At 40.7% G+C, this 24,267-nt stretch overlaps 1 protein-coding gene across 2 annotated transcripts in view; it reads right to left on the bottom strand.

Annotated features, from left to right (window-relative positions):
• Positions 1-24,267, bottom strand: part of LOC127580329 (voltage-dependent calcium channel subunit alpha-2/delta-1) — a 532,630-nt gene that overhangs the window by 423,049 nt on the left and 85,314 nt on the right. The gene's annotated exons all lie outside the window — the stretch shown is intronic.

The following is a 24,267-nucleotide window of genomic DNA, read 5'->3' on the forward strand; positions in this document are numbered from 1 at the left end:
TGGCAATGTCAGAGGTGCACCCATCAAGTGAAATGTTAATCCAAGCCTTTGTATCACCATTCCAGTGATTCATATTGGAATTTTAAAGCCTAAAACACAATCCAAATATGTGCATGTAAATTTCCAGGGCTCCTATCCAATAATTTTCTCTCAATCTTCCCCCCACCCCATCCCTACCCCAGCCTCTCAGTCCACACTACAAGAAATAAATTAATTGGTTATTCAACATATTCATATTGTGGGATCCTGCAGAATACAAAATATTCATAGCAATTGCCTTCGAATCTCATTGCATTCTAAGTTAAGATAGAGTGGATATGCATTTAATTGCAATCTTTCCTACTTTCTATTTATATTGTTGTTTTCTAATGTAAACATCATGAAATTTATTGCATGGTCATAGTGTTGTGAAGAAATTGGACAATATCGGGATTATTCAATTCTACCCAAATAAATAACTCTAATGATAAATTAGTGACAATTCATAACGATGTGGGTGTGCTGGCATTGCTCCCTTAGTCACTATAAACAGAAAACTGTTCAATAGTCTGATGGATGTCTGTGGCATGCGTGTACAGAATTGCTCTCACAGTTACCTACACAATTGTCACCATGCTTCAAAGCAATTCATTACACGTGAAGCACTTTTGGATGGTTCAAGAAGTGATGACGCATTATATAGAAGCAAGCTTTTCTCATAAAGTAAGCACCATACAGACAGAGTGAATCAGTATTTCACATCAACCAAGACTAACCTGATCTAAATCAGTAATGCAATTTGACATCACAATGTAAATCTTAACAGGCTACTGCTTCATTCATTTAGTACCAAGGTATTTTGTAATATTCCTGCTTTATATTGCATTGAATGTGTTGGAACTTCGGAGAATTATGTCTCAGGGCTGAATATTTACCTTGAACAATAATTTACACATTCTATTATTTATTCTCATTGAATCACATACTTTAACTATTTCTCCTGCTTCTGTTCTTCTTGACTTATAGACAGAATTAGAACTCTAACATTGTCGAAGAGTGAAAATGCCATTTCATAGAATCATAGAGAAGTTCTGACTCGGAAGAAAGCCATTCAGCCCATCATCTGTGCCAGTTAGAAATGAGCTACCAATCCTAATCCCACCCTCCAGCATTTAGTCCTTAGTTCTGCAGGTCACAGATCTTCAAATACACATAAAGATATAGAATGTAGGTGCAGGAGGAGCCATTCTGCCCTTCAAGTCTGTTTTGCCATTCAGTATGAATGTGGCTGAAATATTGTTTAAATCTGATGCGGGTTCCTGCCTCGACCAGGCAATGGACTCCAGATGCCTACTACCCTCTGGAAATAAAAGGCTTCCTTTTCTCTCTCCCTTCTAAATGTTCCACTAGTGAAAAGCTTTGTGCTAGCCATATAAAATGTCCCACCCCTGATTCTGTGTTACTCGAAGTTATCCAACCTAATCCCACCCTCCAACACTTAGTCCATAGTTCTGCCGGTCACAGATCTTCAAGTACACATTCACGAATCTTCAAGCAGAAGGGGCCATTCTACTCTTCTATACAGTGCCGCTCATCTCTCAAGAATATTCTGTATACAATGTCCATTCAATGCATAACTAGTACATTGTTTATCCTGTATGCAAAGGCCATTTCTTCTCAGAGCACCAGTCTGTTTAGAATGCCATCATCTCTGTCACCCTGCCTCTCTCAGTGCCACCCCATGCAGAATGTTCAATCCCTGCCTCTTTGTGCCACTTTGAATTGTATGTCCAGCTGTGTTTCCCCCAGTACCACTTTGTAAAAAATGTCCAGGCCCCATCTCTCTCACTGACAGCCTGCAATGATCCCTGACACTCCATATAAAAGATGCAGTACCCGATTCTCAACACTACCCTGCATAAAACACACACCCTGGGCACAGTCCCAACTTGTCTTGCACTGTGGCCAAACGACTTTGTGAGTCTGCTCTATCATTCAATAAAATCAGGGCTGATCTGATCTTGGCCTTAGATCCACTCCCTTTCCTGTTTCCCCTAATGCTCAACTCCCTGACAGTCCAAGATAATTATCCAAACCTTGAATTTTTGAGGGCAGCCTCTCATTGCATCGTTAGCAAATGTCGCTGTAACACACTCAGTCTCTTCATCGGAATCATTAATATTGTGCATCTAATTCAACTGAAGCAATAACCATGGGTCTGCAGACAGCATGAAATCTTCCTGCATCTCATAACCAAACGTACACTCTGCTTTTTTGAGACATTTATATTTTTCATATTTCCAGGCAAATATTTGGCAAATAGAACTATGTGTAGTCATCATGTCATTGCACCATATGCTGTCGGTGGCAGTGTCCCTTTCATCTCTTCGCTGGTTTTGTTCATTCCATGTTTAGTGGAGGATTCATTCCACGTGATTAACACAGGAAATATTCAGAGAGCTTCAACCATATGCTCAAAGATGGTGCTGAACTGCAAACAGAGCGTGTTTAATTTGCCTCACACAGCAGCAGGCCCTGTGTCTTTTTTTTCCACTACAGTTCTCAGACCTCATATGCTGTGTATGTGGAAAACGGGCAGTCCTTCCAAGTGAGTCACATCCAACCAAAGAGACAATTTCCATGCTGCTATCTTTAGCTGAATCTTCCATTTTAATCCTAACAAACAGGCATTTCCTGAGTGAAGCCAGAATGCCATTGAGAGATCACAGACTTACTTGCAACCTCCCTCTCACACACTCCGGACAGTAAGGATCGTCAAAAGAATGGAACAAGAAGCAAATTTATAAATCTCCTGGTAGTACTCCCAGAAGGTGTAAAATACGTTTGCTACGGAAGCAAACACACTACAAATTCAGTGCCCAGTTTTGTTTAGGATTAATGCCACAGTTACCATGTAAATGCAGTTTAAATTTAGATTCAGATACCACTTTGAAATGTAAAGAAGTGTTCTCACTCCACCTTCAAGTCACTTAATAAACATCTTTACACACTTGTTTCTTGGTGCTAGCACAAAGCCAGCAGCACTTGGCTTAAATTTTGTAACATGAATGACCATTCAGGCTTCTTTGCACAATTACAGGTTTCTGGAATTACTGAATGTTAAGTATTTAATTTCAGCTAATATTACTGGGAGCACCAGACTGAACACCAGGCTTAACCTGTCCCATGATAAACCACGGCAATAGAGGTTAGTCCATATGGCAACAACAGTTGATAAGAAACTAACCTTGTGAAACAAAAGAATAAACCAGATATGGTATGTAAAATAATCGATTAATGATATTTTTCTTTGAACAAAATTTCTGAAGTTCAAAATCAACAAAAATGGCAAAGTGAAGAGAAATAATCAGTGAAAGTTCCGCAGGTAACCTTCACATGATTAATTGCATTTCAGTGCCACTTCTCAGCCCTATTACTAGAACCAAAGTGAAAAATTGAAAGCTCTCAATGAAACAGAGAAAGATCAATGTGCTGAGACTGAGCACCACTGATCCACAAAAGTTTTTTTTAATCATTCATCAGAATTGTCCCTGGCTGCAGAAGTTTTGTTTTTCTGTTCAAGTTCTGGTATGAAATTTCAGTAATCCACTTGGCTGAAATATTAATCTTGAACTAAATCTAAAAATAAATCTAAAAAATGAATACATTGAAATATACTTTTTTTTATTTTTGTTAATCCTTATTCTTTTTATAAGATTTAACCTGTTTTCAGAGTAACTTTTCTCAAGCCCACCTTTTATTCAGTCCATGAAAATTGATGCATTTGTAATCACAAACAATCAACCTTAGAAAATATCGATTTGCCAGGAGTAAATAGTTTCATCAGCCCAAATAGGATTAGATGGAATTTATCAACTCCAACACAGGAGTTAATAATGAAACAGCATTATTAGAAATATTAAGACAAGAACTGTGCCATTACACCAAAGGACTTTTTATCTTTAAGATTTGACCAATAATTGTGTCTTGGGGGGGGCGGGTGGTGTTGATAAGCAGCTTGTGGAGGTGCTGGCCAATAATGGTTCCTCAGTCATGGATTCAGATGAAATAGGAGAGTTTGTCCCCTCCTTATATGGGACTCTGTTGTTTCAGAGGACACATGCAGGACCTTCAGTTAAGGTATTTTTTGTTGTTGATCAGGAAACTGAGGCCAATCAATATAAACAATAACTTGAATTACTTGAATTTTTGCAGCTCCAGTGTAGGAAAATATCACAAAACAGGGCAGGTGGCCAAATTCTGAGCCAAAGAGGCAGTTTTTAAACAGCAACAAGGAAGAAAGAGTGAGAGAGATGAACGACATTTAAGGGGGGAATTTTAGAATTTGTAAGTTGAAGACATGGCCTTCAATTTGGGTGGGATCCAGACACCAGGGTTAGAAGAGCACACAATAGGACTGGAGGAGATAGCAACGACAGGGGCCAGGGTTGTGGGAGCAGTGGGGTGGTGAAGAGGGGAAGGAGGGGGGATCTAGGTTGGTGAGCAAGTCATGGTGAAGTCTGAAAACAAGACTGAGAAATTTAAAATCAAGCCACCCCTTAATATAGGTTAGCATGATCAGGAGAGATGGGTGAACAGAACTCGATGTGCATTAAGACACAAGGTTGTGAAGGACCTTAATTTTACAGAGGTTGAGAAGGAATGCATTAAAATGGTCAGAGTAACGATGAAATGACAAAGGCTTTAGCAGCAGATGAACTGACACAGGGGCAGAGTTTGTAAAGTTTGTGATACTGCAATTGCTATTTTAAGACTGTCATTCATTCAGAGTTGTGTCATGTGACTTGAATGCAACAATGGGATTAGAAAGTGCCAGAGACAATCTGTGAAGAGATCTTGAATAAACCATACACATTTTCTTTGAGTTCCTTGTGTCTCGCATCTAAAGCATGCACACTCTGTAATGGATTTCCTTGGAGCATAAGAACCGACTTTACGAGGGTGATGTAACAGAGGTAGTGACGGGTGATTTTATTAATTGCACAAAAATGCAACACCAAGGTCAGAGCAGTTCTGGTTTAATCTCAAAGCATTTGACACTGGGGAGAGGGGTTTGTGGCTCACACCGAAAGCAATGGCTTGCAGTCAGGCTATTCCCAAACAATAACAGGGGTTAAAAGAGTAGCAGTGAGGTCAATATGGAGTTGCCAGCAGACATGAGTAAACTTGCTCTAAGTTTTCAGAGAACGTTGCCAAGTGGCAACATGTACGTGAGAAATAGGAGGGGACAAAGATAGATCCTGTGGACACCAGGAATAAAAGAGTGCAACCGAGTAATACTTTGGCTACAACTGAATTGATGAGAATGAAAAAAATTGAGCAAATTCCTACACAAATGGAGGTCCCCTTGACATATAATACAGTACTGTACAGGACATCACTGGTATCACTTATTTGTCCAAACTGCAAAAGAGCTTGCCTGTGTTTTGTTTTAGACATAGTTGGTTTATACTTCCACTGTTTACTTCATCTCATGGTCACATTATTTTGAAAATGTCCACATTATTTGTTATATATCATTCATCTAATAATCTTCTCAAATTATCCATAACTCTGGGTTTTGGTTTGTCATTGTCTATTGTTTGAAATATCTCTCTTCACCCTGCAAACCTTTATTGTGCCATCTGCAAATCTGGAGGGCTTCAAATCTGTGTTCAATTCCAAATCATTTACATATACTGCAACTAAGAATGGTGCCCACGCTAATCCACACTGACCACCTGCTCATGATTCCCTGACACATTGATCCAGCTCCATTCACAAACACTAATAGCTTCCCTGCTTAAGTCAATTCTCAATTTGCTCAGAAGGTTACCTCCTCTCCACAGCAGAGCTGAACACAATCCAATTTACAAAGAACAACGAGCATGCCTAAGGCTATAAAAATGCAATTCTGCAGGAGGCTCATAACTAAATCATCAGCCGACAACTGTCTGCCCCTGACTATATCAGAGAATCTATACACAATATTTTTTTCCTCTTCCGCAAGCTATTTGTAAGCAGGTCTTGCACACCTGTCTAGTGCTGCTTTTTCACACTATTCTCCTGCCAACCTTTGCTGTTCCCCAATATCTCACAGCAATCAGATTCTGAGACATTCAATTCCAGATTAGCAGAATACAGTTCATTCTGGAGACCTTGAAGGCTGCTGCTTTTTTTTAGCTTTCAAAGGTAACATGGTATATTTTAATACTTCATTTTCTTTTGAAATTAGTTGTTCAATTTTTTTTAATGAAAGTAATGCTGCTCCTTTATTGAAACATAGTAACCCAAGGCCCTTTTAGAAGCAAAGTGATGGTTATTTGTACTTTTTTTACATTCCTCTCCTGGCTAACTTGAGTTTAATAACCTCTGCATTTGCATTGTGACAATAAGTTAGCTATGGTCAGGGCTGCCAGGGCCTTTGTTCCTCTGGCACCGGGGGCATCCACAGTCGGAGCTTGTTATATTAGGCTGGGTTATTAACATTTAGAGGATATTTTAGTACTGAGATGACAGTAGTACACTTAAAGACATCAATGGCTCTTCAAAAGGCAGCTTTCTGCTTCAAAAACAATGGTTTTCTTTTGCTGCAAACAAGAATTGACAAATGCTCAAATTGCCTATTAGCTGTTACCAGGCCAATCAGGTATCCCATAAATTGGGGTGATTGTGCTCGGGTGACTGCAACTTCAGTGACAAATTGCCACCAAGCAGGTGCCTGCCTCACTGCCCTGGTGTTTCAAGTACATTGTTTAACTGAAATTCTACAAATCTCCCTGGCCTTAATGAACTTTGAGGACTTAGTGTGCAGTCTCCAAGCACTTAAAGCATGTGGAAACACTGCCAATTAATAGGCCTCTAACACAGCATAACATTAATTTACTGAACTAACAGCTAAAACTCTGAATCATTATTCTGGAGACACAAGTTCCACGGATACAGAGGGATTTAAATTTAAATACTTAAATAAATCTGGAATTTTTTTTAAAAAAACTATTCTCAGTAATGTGAACCACAAAACTAGTAGATTATCATTAAAACCCATCTGGTTCACACATTTCCCTCAGGAGAAGATATCTGCTACCCAATCTGGCCTACGTGTGACCAACTGTTAACTGCCTCGTTAGTTCAAGACAATTAAGGAAGGACGACAAATGCCTGTGATGTCCACATCCAGAGACTGACTGAAATAAATAAGAAGAGTGTGTTGAACTGTAGGCACTGGTAATAACAACAGTGGCAGTTCTTCTGCTTCAGAGCTGACAGAAGCTTACTTAGCTGAGCAGCAGCTTGGGATTCACAAGCATTGGATTCAGTTCCAGTAACATGCCAGCTTCACGAGACCTCTACTACAACAGTGGTAGAAGTATGGAGTCCAACAGGGCAGAGAGTCGTCCTCAGATTACCCAACTCACGAGCTGTGAAACCTGCCCAGTGAGTCTCTGCCAGATTAAACCTGGCGCAAGAACAACCATCACATTGAGATCAATGGGAAGGAACAGCTGCCAGGAGAACAGAATGCAAATCTTTTTTTATTTCATTTTAGTGTAAATGTATTCAATTGTTTTTAAATATTTTTCATGTCTTCATTTGATTTTATATTTCATATTTAATTTTTGATTATAATTTTATATTTTAATACATCCCAGATGTTTTTAATTGTTTGGGTATGTGAAAGAGAGCCACAATTTGTGGGCAGGACCTCAACAATCATCAATGCCATTCTAGCTGCGGAACCAGAAACTTAGTATGAGAAAACGGAGTGGAAATGTGCCACACAGCCCCTCAAGAAGCCTACTCCACTAATCAATAAGAGTGTAGCTGATCCAATCTTTGGTCTCAGCTCCCCTTTCCAACCTGATCCCCATAACCCTTGACTCCTCTATAACCCACACGCTCAGTGCAATCCTGTGCTCAGCATTGCCTGTCAGCTGAGAGCCTTCCAGGGAATATTTCTGGAGACAAATTAACAACAGATAAACTTCAATTTCCCAGATATTTATCAGTAATTCAACCAATTGAAAAATATGTTCATTTTAATAAGATCACTGCCTCATGCGAGAAAAGATTATTAATCCTTCCATTTGTTCTGCTCGAGATTCAGAAAGGGGTAACGTGTAGGAATCCCTGGGGCTTTCACAGCCACACTCTGTCAAACCAACCTTCTTGTCTTTGAGTCAAAAAGCTGCATTGTTTAACAATGTCAATGAGATGTGTTTGCATATGATTTTCAAACTTGCAATTAGCGATAACATGATTTCATTAACCACATGAAAATGTTACCCAACCATGAGGTAGTCGTAATAATTACTTCCTTGATAATTTATCTGCAGAGTTTGCACTGAATAAAGCACCTAAATGACAATTTATCAATGAATTCCTCCAAATCTTTGCAATATAGCAATGGAATGACAAATACATTTCAGATAATTCAGCATCTCTGCAAATATACAACTGGAAGATAATATTTGTGGTATGTAGTTTATTAAAATATTCTATATGCATTCTAATATCTGCATAATATACTCTATAAATCATCCACATACATCAGCTCATAACAACGCCACAGTTCCAGCTCCTGATCACCGTCCAGTGATTCTGGTTGCAATGGACTCATGTGATTGCTACTTGAACTCCACCATGATAATGAACACCCTGGCCAATGCTCACTGAATGAACTCACACATTAAGACGAACCATCCACAGATACCAAAGGTTTACAGATGGTGCTGCTTATTGTGTGGTCAATACCTCAGCATCATGACCCACCTCCTTTTCCATTTGTTCCCCTGAACGCCTTGTGATCTGGTTCATTTTTTAGGGCAATGTTGTGCGTGTCAAAATTAACATATGAATGTACGAATTTGGAGCAGGAATAAACCACTTGCCCCCCCAAAGCTGTTCTGCCATTCAATAGCATCAGGGTTGATCTGATTGCAACAACTCTGTGTTCCTACCTACACCCAGTAACCTTTCACCTCCATGCTCATCAAGAATCCATCTACCCCACCTGAAACATATTCAAGGCAAAATGCTTCCACAGCCCTTTGAGAAAGCGTTCCAAAGATCCACAACCTTAACAAAAGAAGCATTTCATCTCAACTCTGTCTTAAGTGGTCAACCACTTACTCTTAAACAGTAACCTCTCATGCCAGACTCCTCCACAAGTGGCAACATCATGTCCACACCCTGCAAAGACCCCTCAAGATCTTATTAGTTCTGAGGTCCTGCCTGGGTTATACTGTAGCACTCTTCCCATTCAAATAGCATAATTACCACTTCAGAATGCTGAAGGTAGCTTCTAGTAAGGCTGTTGAAGATGCAAAGACCCCTTTAAACCTTAGCTCATTTCTTTTCCTAAGGATGGCAGAGTGGTGTCAAATGTCACCTTTGCAAGAGGGACATATAGTCTCCAACAGATCCACAATCTTTGCACTACAAAAAACACTTCAATTTAGTGTGCAATACAGCAGCAAAACGTGGCTTCATACCTTCGATTCCGCACATACAGATTCACCAATTTGACCAACTGGTGGGAAAGGGCACTTCAGGTTTCCTTTAATCCGAAGACCTGTCTGTACAACAATATTGAGGAAAATTTGCAAATAGATGCATAAATCTTTTTGAGAAGGATAATGTTGGGGAATAGTTTAAATGAAAAGCATAGAAAGCAGTCTCAATGAATGAACACTCTCACTATTGGGAGGATGATCTCAGACTGGACTGTTGAGTCCAGCAAGACATTGCCATGTATGATAGGCCAAGTCACTTCACCCTCTGCAGTAGTGTCATACTTGTCTGAACACTTTATTCCACATGTTACAGGGGTTTATTTTAAATGCCTCTGTGTTAATTCAGTGAATAGCTTCCTTTTAAAATTTTTGCTTGTTGTTTCTTTTGAGAGTTGCTTAGGTTGGGATTACTTGCATAATGTAATTGGAATTAGCACACATTGTTAAAAGCTTTTATCCAAACACAGGTAATACAAGGGTTTTCTGTTAAACACAATGACATCCTTACTTTTGCCACTTCTACTCTAATGTATTCTATTCACTTGCAGTTCTTCACTCTCTTACTGCCGATCAATAACCCCCCTCAGTTTTGAATATGATTACTTACTTATATCACTTATCTATAAAAAGTCTCTTGACCTGGCTCATTCTGCTAATTGGAAGTTCTGGGAATGTGGCCATTATAGGCTGATGAAGCCATCACACAGGTAGTGGGCTGTAATTTACAGAGGTCAGTCCTCCCATTCATTTCAATTGAAAATGAAGTTCTATTAAGTTGACGTTGGGGGAATTTTTTTGGGACTCAAGAAAGGTTGTGCAGGAAACCCAACCACAATGATTCAGATAAGAGTGTACATGATAAAAATATGTCCACTGTTTTTCCAGGTAATTCTCTGTATGTCTAGGCCTTTCACAGTTACAAGGCATTGCATTGTGGCAAGGAAATGATTCAAAGCCTTAGGATGTCCTTGGCAGCTGAAGTTTTTTACTAAACCAAAGTGCACCTGTTAGTGATTTTGTAGTTGAATCATAGAACCATAGAACAATACAGCACAATACAGGCCCTTCAGCCCACCATGTTGGGCCGACCTTTAAACCTTGCCGAAGATGATCTAACCCCTTCCTCCCACATATCCCCCGATTTTAAATTCCTCCATATGCTTATCTAAAAATCTCTTGAACTTGACCAACGTATTAGCCTCCACCACCACCCCAGGCAGCACATTCCATGCACCAACCACTCTCTGGGTGAAAAACCTCCCTCTGACATCTCCCTTGAACTTCCCACCCATTACTTTAAAGCCATGCCCTCTTGTATTGAGCATTGGTGCCCTGGGAAAGAGGCGCTGGCTGTCTACTCTATCTATTCCTCTTAATATTTTGTATACCTCTATCATGTCTCCCCTCATCCTCCTCCTCTCCAAAGAGTAAAGCCCTAGCTCCCTTAGTCTCTCCTCATAATCCATACTCTCCAAATCAGGCAGCATCCTGGTAAATCTCCTCTGCACCCTTTCCAACACTTCCACATCCTTCCTATAATGAGGTGACCAGAACTGGACACAGTACTCCAAGTGCGGTCTAACCAGAGTTTTGTAAAGCTGCATCATTATCTCGCGGCTCTTAAACACAATCCCACGATTTATGAAAGCTAACATCCTATAAGCTTTCTTAACTACCCTATCCACCTGCGAGGCAACCTTCAGTGATCTGTGGATATGAACCCCCAGATCCCTCTGCTCCTCCACACTACCCAGTATCCTGCCATTAACCTTGTACTCCGCCTTGGAGTTTGTCCTTCCAAAGTGTACCACCTCACACTTCTCCGGATTGAACTTCATCTGGCACTTCTCAGCCCAGCTCTGCATCCTATCAATATCCCGCTGCAAGCTTCAACAGCCCTCCACATTATCCACAACACCACCAACCTTTGTGTCGTCTGCAAACTTGCTAACCCACCCTTCCACCCCCTCATCTAAGTCACTAATAAATATCATGAAAGGTAGTGGTCCCAGAACCGATCCTTGTGGGACATCACTAGTCACAGCCCTCCAATCCGAATGCACTCCCTCCACCACAACCCTCTGCTTTCTACAGGCAAGCCAATTCTGAATCCACACGGCCAAGTCTCCCTGGATCCCTTGGCCTCTGACCTTCTGAAGAAGCCTACCATGTGGAACCTTGTCAAACGCCTTACTAAAATCCATGTAGACCACATCAACTGCACTACCCTCATCAATCTTCCTGCTCACCTTCTCAAAGAACCCTATCAGGCTTGTGAGACATGATCTTCCCTTCACAAAGCTTCCCCTCACTCTCTGTGTAAAAGAACTTACCTCGTACATCTCCTTTAAATTTTCCTCCTCTCACCTTAAAACTATGCCCTCCAGTATTTGTCCTGCTTTTTGATTGGTGATCCCATTATCTTTTTATCACACAATGGGAACCGGCAAGAGGTTGGTGGGGTGAACCTTAACTTATGCATGTCCCATGCCATCAGGTTCAGAACATGCAACCACAGTTAGACTAACAGCGGGACCTACCTATCAGACAGGCTATGTGTTCCTCTAAAACTGAAACAGTTACCTTTCTTCATCATTGCAACTTCAATAAATTCTAATTATTTCTGGCTTGATTAATTTGGCATCCAAACTCAGAAATTTTCCCTCCTAATGTGGTCTGGCTGCAGACTCACCAGACTGATTGCAACTGCCAGCAGCAATGGCCCCACAAGACACTCAGAGAAATACAGAATACACAATAAATGTGGCGAATAAATAAATAAAAATTCACTTGAATTTCTTGGTACATCTTACATTTCCATGACCCTCTGCCTCCTTCAACAATCTGGTTTTGCCAATGATTAGACATGTTCATTTACTATGCCTCTAGAAAGAAGAACACCTTTGCCAGAAAGTGGACATTTAACTTTGCCATTTTCCCAGAAACCCAATGCACTTATTGTCCAATCCCACCACTTCAGTGCAGTGTTAAGTCCATGTGACATCCTAGTGGCAAGCTAGCTCAAGGCTTCCCTGCCTCTTTCTCCAAACTTCAAAGTTTGGCAGTGTTTTATTGTTAAAGGATGTCCCTGCTGATGTTCGAAAACCTGGCACATGTCAGCACTGTGTAATCCCAGGTTAAGCACAACAAACCCAGAAGCAGACCAAAACATCAGCATTGTCCCTATGTCCAAATTTAAAACAGGTCCAACTCATCCAGTGTGACACTTCAATTCATATGCTGCCTCAAAGGAAAACAGAATCCCATGAATTACAATATACTGTTAGTGCAGTTATCATTGGCATATTGCAACCACACTTCTGATGGATAACTAAATCAGATTGGTTCAATTTATTAAAAAACAACAGGGAATACAAAACAGAATAGTATTAGGTGATCCTTTCTGAAGCATTAAGTATTTTGATCAGTGCCATCAATCTGCTGTGTGGATGTCATAATCATATATCCAGTAGGAAAATGCAAGGGGATAAAGACATAGTATAATGAAGTACTCTTAATAGAATAAAATATTATTTTCAAAATAGCACTCCCATCAGAAGATGACTTTGAAAACACAGTTGTTGTTTGGGGCACATGTACTGTAAATGCCTGAAAATTGTAATTAACACACTGGTACAATTTTGTTTCTGTAGTGAAATGGAGGAAATCACTCCAAAACCAAGCTTTTCTTTGCATCTTTGCCAGGCTGAGGCAAACCTTACACAAAGTTATCTATGGATCTGCACACTGCTGGTGGACTCCTCATAGCATCAATGGAACAGCACAAATACCACGGATTTTCCAGCTCTCAGATAGGAAATCTACCCCCTGATGCCTTAACAGGTTAACCTGCCACATGTGCAAAGAGCCCAATGAAATCAATGGAAGAAATCAGCTGCCAAGAAAGGTAAATAAAGCTTTTAAACTCTTTGAAGTTGATTTTAATGTTAATTATTTTAAAGTGGGAAAGTTCCCAGTGCTACTTTTATAACAGGTCATGAGTGATTTTGAATATTTGCAAGTGTCAAAAAAATTCACATTCAACTGAAAGGGCATCTATTCTATGAGCACAGCCATCCACGAGTACTGAGAGAGGCTCTGCATACCAATGCGCTGCCCTAGGCCATGCCTTTGAGCTGGAAGCTTGGAACCCACTGGAAGATAATTCTCCAGATTGGAAGGAACAGAGTGGTGCAGAGAACAGGTGACCAGAGGTCTCAGGAACACTCACCACATTTTCTCTGTTACTAACCTTTACAACAAACTTCCAGGACTAAAAGAGACTAGCACATAAGAAAATGGGAGCAGGAGTCGGCCATCCAGCGCTTCATGCCTGCCCTACCATGTAATTTGATCATGGCTGATCTATGCTGGCCCCAACTCTTCTTCTGTGCCATTTCTCCCCATACCCCCCTATTCCTCAATCTATCAAATATTTATCCACCTCCACTTTAAATACTTCTAATGATTCAGCTTCCACCACCCGATGGGGCAGAGAATTCCAGAGATTCACTGCCCTCTGCAAGAAAAAAGCTCTACATATCTTGGTTTTAAATGACTGGCCATTTATCTAGTGGTTACATCCCCTTGTTCAAGACTCCCCCTCTAGTGCAAACCTCCCAACATCTACTCTGTCAAGTTCCCTTAAGATCTTGAATAAAGTCACCCTTCATTCTTCTAATCTCCAAGGAATACAGGTCCAAACTATTAAGCCTCTCTTGGTAGGACAACCCTCTCATCCCAGGAATTAACCTGGTGAATTTTCTTTGTACTGTCTCCAATATCACTATATCTTTTTCAGGTAAACTGTCTGCAGTATTCCAGGTGAGGCCTCACCTACACCCTGTACAATTATAACAAACCCTCCCTATTTGTAAACTCTAAACCTTTTGCAATGAAGGTCAAAATACTATTTGCCTTCACAACTACTTGTTGTACCTACCTGTCAGCTTGTTGTGATTCATGCACTAAAACACCTAGATCTCTGTACTTCACTCAATCTCGCCCCATTTAAATAATAATCTGCCTCTTGATTTCTCTTACCAAAGTGCATGACCTCACATTTCCCCACACTGAACTCCATTTGCCAATATTTTTACCTACTCACAGTATGCTTATCACAACATATCTTTCCACCTACATTTGTTGGCAAATTTGAAAACCTTACATACAGTTTCTTCCTCCAGGTCATTAACATAAATAGTGAAAAATTGTGGGCCAAGAACCGATCCCTGCAGTACTCCACTAATTACCTCCTTCCAGTCTGAAAAGGTCCCATTTATTCCAGCTCTCTATTTTCTATGGGACAGCCAGTTTTCAACCCATTCTAACATACTTTCTACCATACCAAGGGCAGGCACGGTAGTGTAGCAGTTAGCATAACACTATTACAGCGCCGGCGACCCGGGTTCAATTCCGGCCGCTGTCTGTAAGGAGTTTGTACGTTCTCCCCGTGTCTGTGTGGGTTTCCTCCGGGTGCTCCGGTTTCCTCCCACATTCCAAAGACATACAGGTTAGGAAGTTGTGGGCATGATATGTTGGCACCTGAAGCGTGGCGACACTTGCGGGCTGCCCCCAGAACACTATACAAAAAAGATATATTTCACTGTGTGTTTCAATGCACATGTGACTAATAAACATATCTTAATTTATGCACCAGCCTCTTCTGTGGCACCTTGACAAATGCCTCTTGAACATCTAAATACTCTACATCTAAAGGTTTCCTTTGTCAACTCTCTCCGTCATATCCTCAAAGAATTCAAGTAAATTTGTCAAACCCTTCATAAAACCATGTTGACGGTTTAATTATATTCAGCTTTCAAAACATAGAACATAGACCATAGAACAGTACAGCACAGGAACAGGCCCTGAAGCCCACAATGCATGATATCAAATTAAACTAATTTCTTCTGCCTGCACATGATCTTTATCCCTCCATCCCTGCATATTCATGTGCCTATCTGAAGCCTCTTGTACACCACTATTGTATCTGCTTCCACCACTACCCCTGGCAGCATGTTCCAGGTACCCACCACTCTCTTTGTAAAAAAAACTTGCCTTGCATATCCTCTTTAAACTTTCACCTTAACGCTATGCCCTCTGGTAGTTTACATTTCTACCCTAAGAGAAAGATTTTGGCTGTCTACCCTAGCTATGCCTCTCATAATTCTCCCCTCAGCCTCTAACACTCTAGAGAAAACAATCCAAGTTTGTCCAACTTTTATTATAGCTAATACCCTCTAATCCAGACAGCATATAAATAAAGTCCCTCACTTGGATTGAAAATCTGCATTTAAACTGTGTAGCTGAAAGGGTTCCAAAAATACTTTGCTCCTCCATTTCCTAAAAAAATGTATTTTAAAGTTCCAAAGTAAGAGGTGGAGTTCAGTCCCAATGGGTTTAGAAATAGTGGTAAAATGTAGAGATGTTTATGGAGTCATACAAACAAGCGGCATGGAAACAGGCCATTTGGCCCACCATATCCACACTGACCAGAGGGCACTCATCTGTATTAATCGTATCTTCCAGCACTTGGCCCATAACTTTCTATGCCTAAGTGATTCAAGTGCTCGTCTAGACACTTCTTATGCTGTCGGTGACTCTGTTTCCACCACCCTCTGTCAGTGATTCCAAGTACTCACCACTCTCTAGGTGAAAAAGGTCTACAGATCCTGTTTAAATCTCTTACCCCATACCCTTAAGATTTAGACTCAAAAGTCTTGTGATATCTGGTGATTGTGTGTCTCACACAGCTCAGTCCTTCAAGCATCTCTATTTTCATGCAGCAATTAAGAAATGCCAAGGAAGTCTTTCCTGTTAACGGATAGAATTGATTATTCTTGCTTTAGAACTGGTTCTAATCAGTCAAATGCTTACTTCTACAAATTAGCTTGGATTTAAACAACTGACAATATCTGAGATCGTCCTTCAATACATGTCCTCTGGATATCTGAGCTTGCATTGGTGATTCTCGTTCTCTTTCATGGGGTTGTGATTTCTTTGCAGTGGGTTTCAGTGTTCTTTTTCCCCCGGGCCCACATCAGGCAGGGTTAAGTCAATTGTTAAACTGATTACAGTTGCAGGATTATTCTCTAAGGAATCCTCTTTTGTAAAAATATCAGTAAGTGATTCCTGTGCATATTAGATTTTCAGCTTTTAAGTATTGAACTTAAGTAAGTAGCAACTCAAATTTATAGCAACTCTCCTCATACATAGTTGAGGTCACACGATGGCATTTCCCCAATGCAGCCTTACCTTCCAACTTGGAATGTATTCCTGGGTTGATTGGTCTCCTATGTACTTTTGCCAGATAGAATACTGCTTAAGTATTATGCCAACCACCAGCACTATTTCACTAATCTAACACCCACTACTTGGATTGGTTTACCCTGGCGTGAGCACTGGCACTCAGAGACAGGCCCAAATTTTCCTGTCATAATAACGGTGATGCTGATGACACTCATTATATTTTCTCAACAAGTACTACAACTTCAGGGCAGAGAGAATATGTGATTAATCCCAAATAACTCCAAACATTACTTGGGATTAATCACATATTGTGTCATCTAAACTGCCAACTTTGTGAAAATGACATCTGCCTCAACAATGACATGCATGAAACACTGTTGCTTTTGCATGCAAGACCAAATTCATTACAGAATATTTAATCTCATCTATTCCAGTCTACTTAGACTTTAAAGATAAGTGTTAATCAACCTCTCTGGCACTGAAACTTAAAAACTTACAGATTTAAAGTCACAGTCCTTCAAGTTTATTCACTGACGCTGATTTTAAAATTCTACAAACATAATTGTTTTCCTTTTCCAGTTTCTTTCCCCTCTGATTAATCTTCCTTTCACTCACTTTATATCTCTTTCTGTTCCAGATTTGCCATTTAATTCACCCCCACTCTACTGCATTTATACTTGCTTTTTCAGTTCTTGTGCTGTTAAGATTCACAATGCTTTAATCTTATTGACTAAGGAAAAACATAACTAAATGCATTCTTCACTTGGGTCTCAGGTGCTCAGCTTCCCCTCATTCCACAGATCTAACTAGAGACAGGTACAATTTCAAGTCCTGTCACAGAATCATTTGGCCCATGGTGTTTTGCTTGCAACATGAATAAAGTGTTTTTAATTGCCTACTGCTATAAAATTCCATTTGCAATAGATCCTCCTGACTGACAATTACTAAGCCAGTCATTGACCCGAGAGAACTTTACAAGAGGTCTTCGATACTGGTGTAAAGGAGATGAGACGCCAATATGGCATTAGAAAGCAGGTGCAAGATGAATGCTGATGTTACAAATCACTGTAAAATATGTTTGTGCTGTTTGTTTCTAAAATTAGGTAACCTCAGAATGCCTGCCATCTGCTTACTGTATTTATCAGAAGGCTAAAATACCATATTCGTAAGTCATTGGATGAGAATTCAAATTAAAGCAAGAGGTGCATGAAGCAGTTACTGTATAAACTTCTGAAGAAAGAGGTGCTAAGTATTGAATGAATGAGGCAAACACCATTACTGTTTCTTTGGAATCTGAATGAGAAACACAACTGTGAAAAATCAACTTTGCAACTGTCTTTCAGGTTTGGCAAATCACAAGAGTTTTGCCACACTCGTTATCTTACCCCCCCCCCCCCCCACCGCGCGCCCCCCACTCCCCCTGCAAGTTCAAGATATCATAGGTAAAGGGGTAAAGGTAATATATTTGGGAAAGCCTAATTGTGATGGAAATCTCAGTACACACCAGTGCATGGACACAAACATCTTTAACAGTGAGACAAGGCCCTGGAGTGGCCGCAGCACGTCTCACTCAAGGATTGCATGCAAAACCTCAGCTGGCATTACTCTGTTTTATTGGCCCAGGGTTGCTGTAGAAGATTGACCAAGGGTTAAATACTGACCATGGAGAACTTCCTGCTCTTCCTTGAACAGTGCCAAGGGGCCTTAATATGCACCTCAGAGACCTTTTATTCATGTTCTGATGATTCACGTGAAATAAGCAATGCTCTAACAATATCCAAGGTAGGTAAAATAGTCTCCTGGGTTCCTAGTTACATATTAAAAAAAAACAGATTTTGCAGGTGCCATGTTCACAAAGGAAAGGATGGTTGGCAATGGGAGATCAAAACCAAGATATCAGGGCAGACAATAATTAGATAGGAAGAAGCACTTGCCAGACCAGCAAGAATGAGGCGAGGTTGGATGGTCAACAGTTTAGTGATAATTTAGGATGCATCAACTTTGCCTTGCAGGTGGCATTCTGAGTCAAAAGGACAGGCTTGAGGTCTCATTTCAGGGACTTGACCACACACTCTAAGCTGACGTTTCAGTGAGATCAGACTGCACCATCAGAGGTGCCTCCTTTTTGAATGGTGTTAAAAGGAGATCCGATTTCTGATCCCACGGACATTAAAGCTCCCTTGGCACGATTCAAAGAAGAGGAGGAGAACTCTTGAAGGTGCCCTGGCCAATATTTACACTTCGACCAGTATTGAAATGCAATATAAGAAAATGTTAGAGACACTCAGCAGTCAGGTCAAAGGGCCTTCGCCCTGAAACATTAACTCTACCTGATCGACTGAGTGTTTCCAACATTTTCTAAACTGCTGGAAGAATTCAGAGGGCCAAGCAGCATCTGTGGAGGCAAAGGGATGGTTGACATTTCAGGACTGAGAGTGTAGAGGGAAGATTGCCAGTGTAGAAGTGAGAGGGAGGGACATTTGGCCCCACCATGACAGTGGGGAAAGCCAGAGACAGAGGGGTCAGTGTGGGAATGGAAGGGGAGTTGAAATGACATGGACCCAGAAGCTCATAATAGCCGTTGCCTACAGAGTGCAGGTGTTCCAATGTAAAGGAGGCCACATCGCAAGCATCAAATGCAATGGATAAGGTTAGAGGAGTCACTGATTCACTGCCTCACCTGGAAGGTGATGGAGGAGGAGGTGTCGGGACAGGAGTTGCACCTCCTACAGTTGCACAGTGGAAAGTGCCAGGGGACAGGGAGGGATAGGTGAGGAGGGATAAGTGGACAAAGGAATCACAGAGAGAGTGGTCCATATGGAAAGCAGAAAGAGGAAGTGGGGGCGGAGACGGAAAGATGTGACCGGTGGAACTTGGTAAATGCAAAATGCAGAGGCTCATGGAGTAAAAGATAACGTTCATGGAAACTACCTCTGTACTGTTTGGTGAGGGGGAGGGGGGTGAGAGTGGACATGCAGGAATAGAGGAAATGCATGGGAGGACTCCATCAAGTACAGCAGAGGGGTAACTATATTTCCTGAAGAAGGAGACATTACAGAAGTCCTAGAGTGGAAAGCCTCATCTTGAGAACAGATGTGATGGAGTTGTAGAAACTGAGAGAAGGGGATGGCGTCCTTACAAGAGACAGGGTGGGAGGTTCTGTAGTTGACTTACACCTGCAGCCGTAAGAGGTGCAACACTTGCCCCTACATCTCCTCCCTCACCACCATCCAGGGACCTAAACAGCCCTTTTAGGTGAGGCAGAGATTCACAGAGAACTCTTCCAACCTTGCCTATTGCAATCGGTGTTTGTGACGTGGCCTCCTCTACATCAGCAAGACTAAGTGTAGACTTGGCCACTGTTTTGCAGAACCCCTGTGCTTTGTCTGCAGTGGTCATCTGGAGCTTCTGGCTTCAGGTCATTTCAACTCCCCTTCCCATTCCCGCACTGACCTGTCTGACCTCGGCCTTCTCTACTGCCACTGTGAGGCAAACTAGAAGAACAACACCTGGTATTCCCTCATATCCCCTCTCCCACTCAGTTCCATCTGCCCATCATCCCTCCCTATCCACCTATCAGCCTCCTATTTCTGCCGTTCCCCTTCCCCCTCCCCCACCTGGCTCCACCTGCGTAATTTTTTCTTTTTTCTTATGTTTCCACCTATCAGCCTCAGTCTCAATACTTCCCCCTCCCATTGCCCCACCTGACTCCATCCGCCTATCATCTCCTGCTCATCTGCTTCCACCCGTCACCCACCAGTCCCTATCTCACCCCGCCCTCTCCCTTCTACACACTGGCCATATTCCCTCTGCAACCTTCAGTTCTGGTGCACGGTCTTGACCTGAAATGTTGACCATCCCTTTGCTGCACAGATGCTACTTGGCCTATTGAGTTCTTTCTGTGGTTTGTTTGTTGCTCCAGATTCCAGCATCAGCAGTCTCTTGTGTCTTCAACATTTTCTACTTCTGTTTCAAATTACTAGCATCTACAAATTTTTGATTGTCATTTAAAATACTTCACTTCATTCATGGCTGTGGGATGTTACTATGTCCAAACAGGCTGTTGTGTTTTCCAGATAACATAAATTTCAAAATTAATTCATTGGCTGTAAATCCTCAGGCTATCCCAAAGCAATAGAGAGACCTGATGGTGGGTCTCCGTCACCTGATCATTACAATATTTATATATCATAATTAAGAAACTGTCCACCATTCAAAACCGGAATTTTATTTAAAGGAATTTAATCCTCAACAAACCTGCAATGACTAAATCCTGACACTTAATCTTCCGGTGACAATAACGTTACATTGCACGCAGCTCACTGGTCATCAATATAGCCACTTAAGTGGGAATAAAATGAATAAAGCTACATAATTATGATTCTAAGGATGATAAGTATCCTAATGTGATAATACAGTGATCTATTTTGGGGATTATGTACATGAAATCAACCAAATGTCTCAATCAGATTGTTTCCTTGACATCTCACTCAGGATCCTTTGTTCTCTTCTGATTTCATTTGTCTTGGAGGACCAGCCCCTTATTATCCAATGCCAGGCTATAAAAAGGTACAAATTACTTCATTAACACTTCATGAAAGTGAAATGACCGGGTGAAATAATTTGGAAGCAATAAGGAACAGCTACAATAAATTTAAATTAGTTGTTTCACTGCATCAAAGGACAAGAGATAGCTCTTATTTATAAAAGCGGGAGCATTGCATTGGAGTGTGAATGTTCCACACTTGAATTAAGAACTCTTGTATTAATTTACGGGGTCGTTTTGGGGTCACTTCAGATCATATTCACCAACAATGCTAATTTATGTAGAAAGCAGCTATAGTTGCTGATTGTAAGTAATAACCAGTTGACTCACCAACAATATTCATTTGTCAAGAATGTTTTGTAATGTAGAATGTAGCTAGTGGTTTTATCTTGGAGTGGGAGTCAGGTGTTGTGAAAATATAGAAGAATTCTTATGCAGGGAAATAGCCCACACATTGCCGAAGCACAAATTATTCCTGATTCATACATATTTCCTCACTATGTCAATTTTTTCTCTGGCAGGGATGAATCTCTTGCCTCTCCCTCCCTTGCAAACAGCCACACTGGATAGACACATGGCCTCTACAGCTTCTTAGCACTGAAACACCTCTGATCAACGTGGCAAGTATCTTAATGTTGCTGCAGCTGCACTTAGCTATGACTGGCAAGCAAGATAAAAGCTATTTGGCAATATTACCTCCATTTTGATAGTACCATCTTGGGCCTAAGATGAATAAGTTGTAATCAGATCTACAAACAAGATATAACCCGGATCAAAAACATTCACTGAACTGGAAGTTATTGCAAAATAAATTTCATTGGCAAAAACAGGAAGTAGTACATATGATTCAAATGGTGTAATCAACCATAAACCCACATATCATAGTCCTGCAGAGCCATACAGAATGCTTCAAATCAGAGATGTTCAAGTTATTAACGACATGAACACAAAACATTCCATCATCTATAGACATAGCCTGTAAAAATGTAGCGTGCCAGAAATTACTGCAGCTTGTGAATTAATGACACTGCTAAGAAAGACTTGCCATTGCAATGGAATCCCCATGCTCTTCTATATGGCTCTGGAACTCTGGGTAAATAAGGCAACCGCCCATGTATCTCCTTAACTATTCAGACTGAAGGCTGAAGTGAAGAGCAGAGAGGCTGAACTCTAAGTTGGATAATGCCCCAGAATTTCCTGTTGATGGTGAGATACCCCTCTTCTCACTGCTGACTTTCAAATTTACCTTTTGCATATCTGCCCTTGTCAACTCAAACTTCTACATTGGCACAATACACAATAATTAGTTTTAATTTGTGGATTTTATAACAAGTGAATTTATAAGTCAATGTCAATGTAAAATTCAGGACAAAGGAAAAGTAAAGCAGAAGGAAGAGGAAAGTTTCAGATTTGGCCCTCTCCACAAGGTTTAATACAGACTCCCATCATCCACTGTTTTCTGTGTCTAAATTCTTTGCACATCAGAGGACGTTAGTGCCAGGAGATGATCCTGTACAACACACATCACACAATTAGCCTTAAAAATTAAAATTCAGCTTTATCTTATTAAAACTTTTGCCAAAGTGGTAAAAACACGAGCAGGGTGGGCTCATTGCACTGTTTTGAAATCTACCTCTTAATCAAATTGCACAATTCAAATTAATTTTTATGTTCCAATGTAATGATATTTTTAACTACTGTCTGCTGAATGTTTCAAAGTCTAACTTAGTCCAGCTGTCCATTTATCATTCACACTGCAGGACATCTTATTTCTTCATGGGTTTTATATAAAAATCAAATTTGCATATGACTGCTGTACAAAATGTTCTCTACAATTCAATTAATTTCTTTGCTGCTGATCATTTGGAACATTACTCCAAGTCAAAGAAAATATAACTCAGTCCATTCTGGCACACAGGCTGCCTTTGGCTAATCTGTCACCAGCTTTAATGGAGCTTTATAAATAATTCAGTTTTTAATAATGTAACAAGCTTATGACCCAGCGAGGAAAGGAGAGTTACAAGCCACACCACATCAACTGATTTAGATTTGTATCAGAGAATGATGCAGCACGAAAGAAAGCCATTCAGCCATTAATCTCTACAAAAAAGCTGTTCAATCAGCCCCATTTCCCACTGTCCACCCAAATATACGTCTGCCAATTAAACCACTTGTAAAGCTGATTTATATAATTTATAAGGCATTTGCATATTGAATTGAAAATAAAACACTGGAGGTTTGTACCTCCATTCCAGTGGTTCTGCAGTCGCATAAGGTCAAGACCTTAATATGATGGTTTGTCAGATTCAAACTTTAAAAAAATCGTATGTCGTTGCAAATTCCATTATGGTACAATGCACATTAATCAGATTACTTTCAACAAAGTATTGCCTCCATCAAAGCAACATTTATGAAATAGCTTGCCCTGAAAAAAATGACTTTGGATCTCTCACCAGGGTCAGAGGAGCAACCAGTCCCCTCCACCACACTCTCCTTCATCTGGCTGACCTTCTTCTTATATTGAACGACTTCTCCTTCAATTCCACTCACTCCCTTCAAATCAAAGATGTAGCTATGGGTCCAAGCTATGCATTCAATTTGTTGGATTTGCAAATTGTGGAAAAATCCTTATTTCAGACCCATTCAGGTCCCCTATCTCATCCTTTACATTGATGACTGCAGTGGTGCTCTCTCCTGCACTTGAAAATGTGAATATCTGTGATGCCAATTCCCACTCTGCTCTCATTTTGACATCATCCATATCTGACTCTTCCCTTCCCTGACACCTCTATCTTCATCTCGAGGGACAGATTAGTGACATTATCCATTCTTATCCACAGCTAGTTGACAACGCCCCCTAAAACCCTGTTTCTTGTGAGGGCTTCATTCCATTCTCCTAGTTTTGTTATCTCCATCATATCTGTTCTTATGATGAAACTTTCCAAACTTGTCTGTGGCTTCCCTTCTACCATAGTTGAC

Source organism: Pristis pectinata, chromosome 19, assembly GCF_009764475.1.
Source record: "Pristis pectinata isolate sPriPec2 chromosome 19, sPriPec2.1.pri, whole genome shotgun sequence".
Taxonomy (NCBI): Eukaryota; Metazoa; Chordata; class Chondrichthyes; order Rhinopristiformes; family Pristidae; genus Pristis; species Pristis pectinata.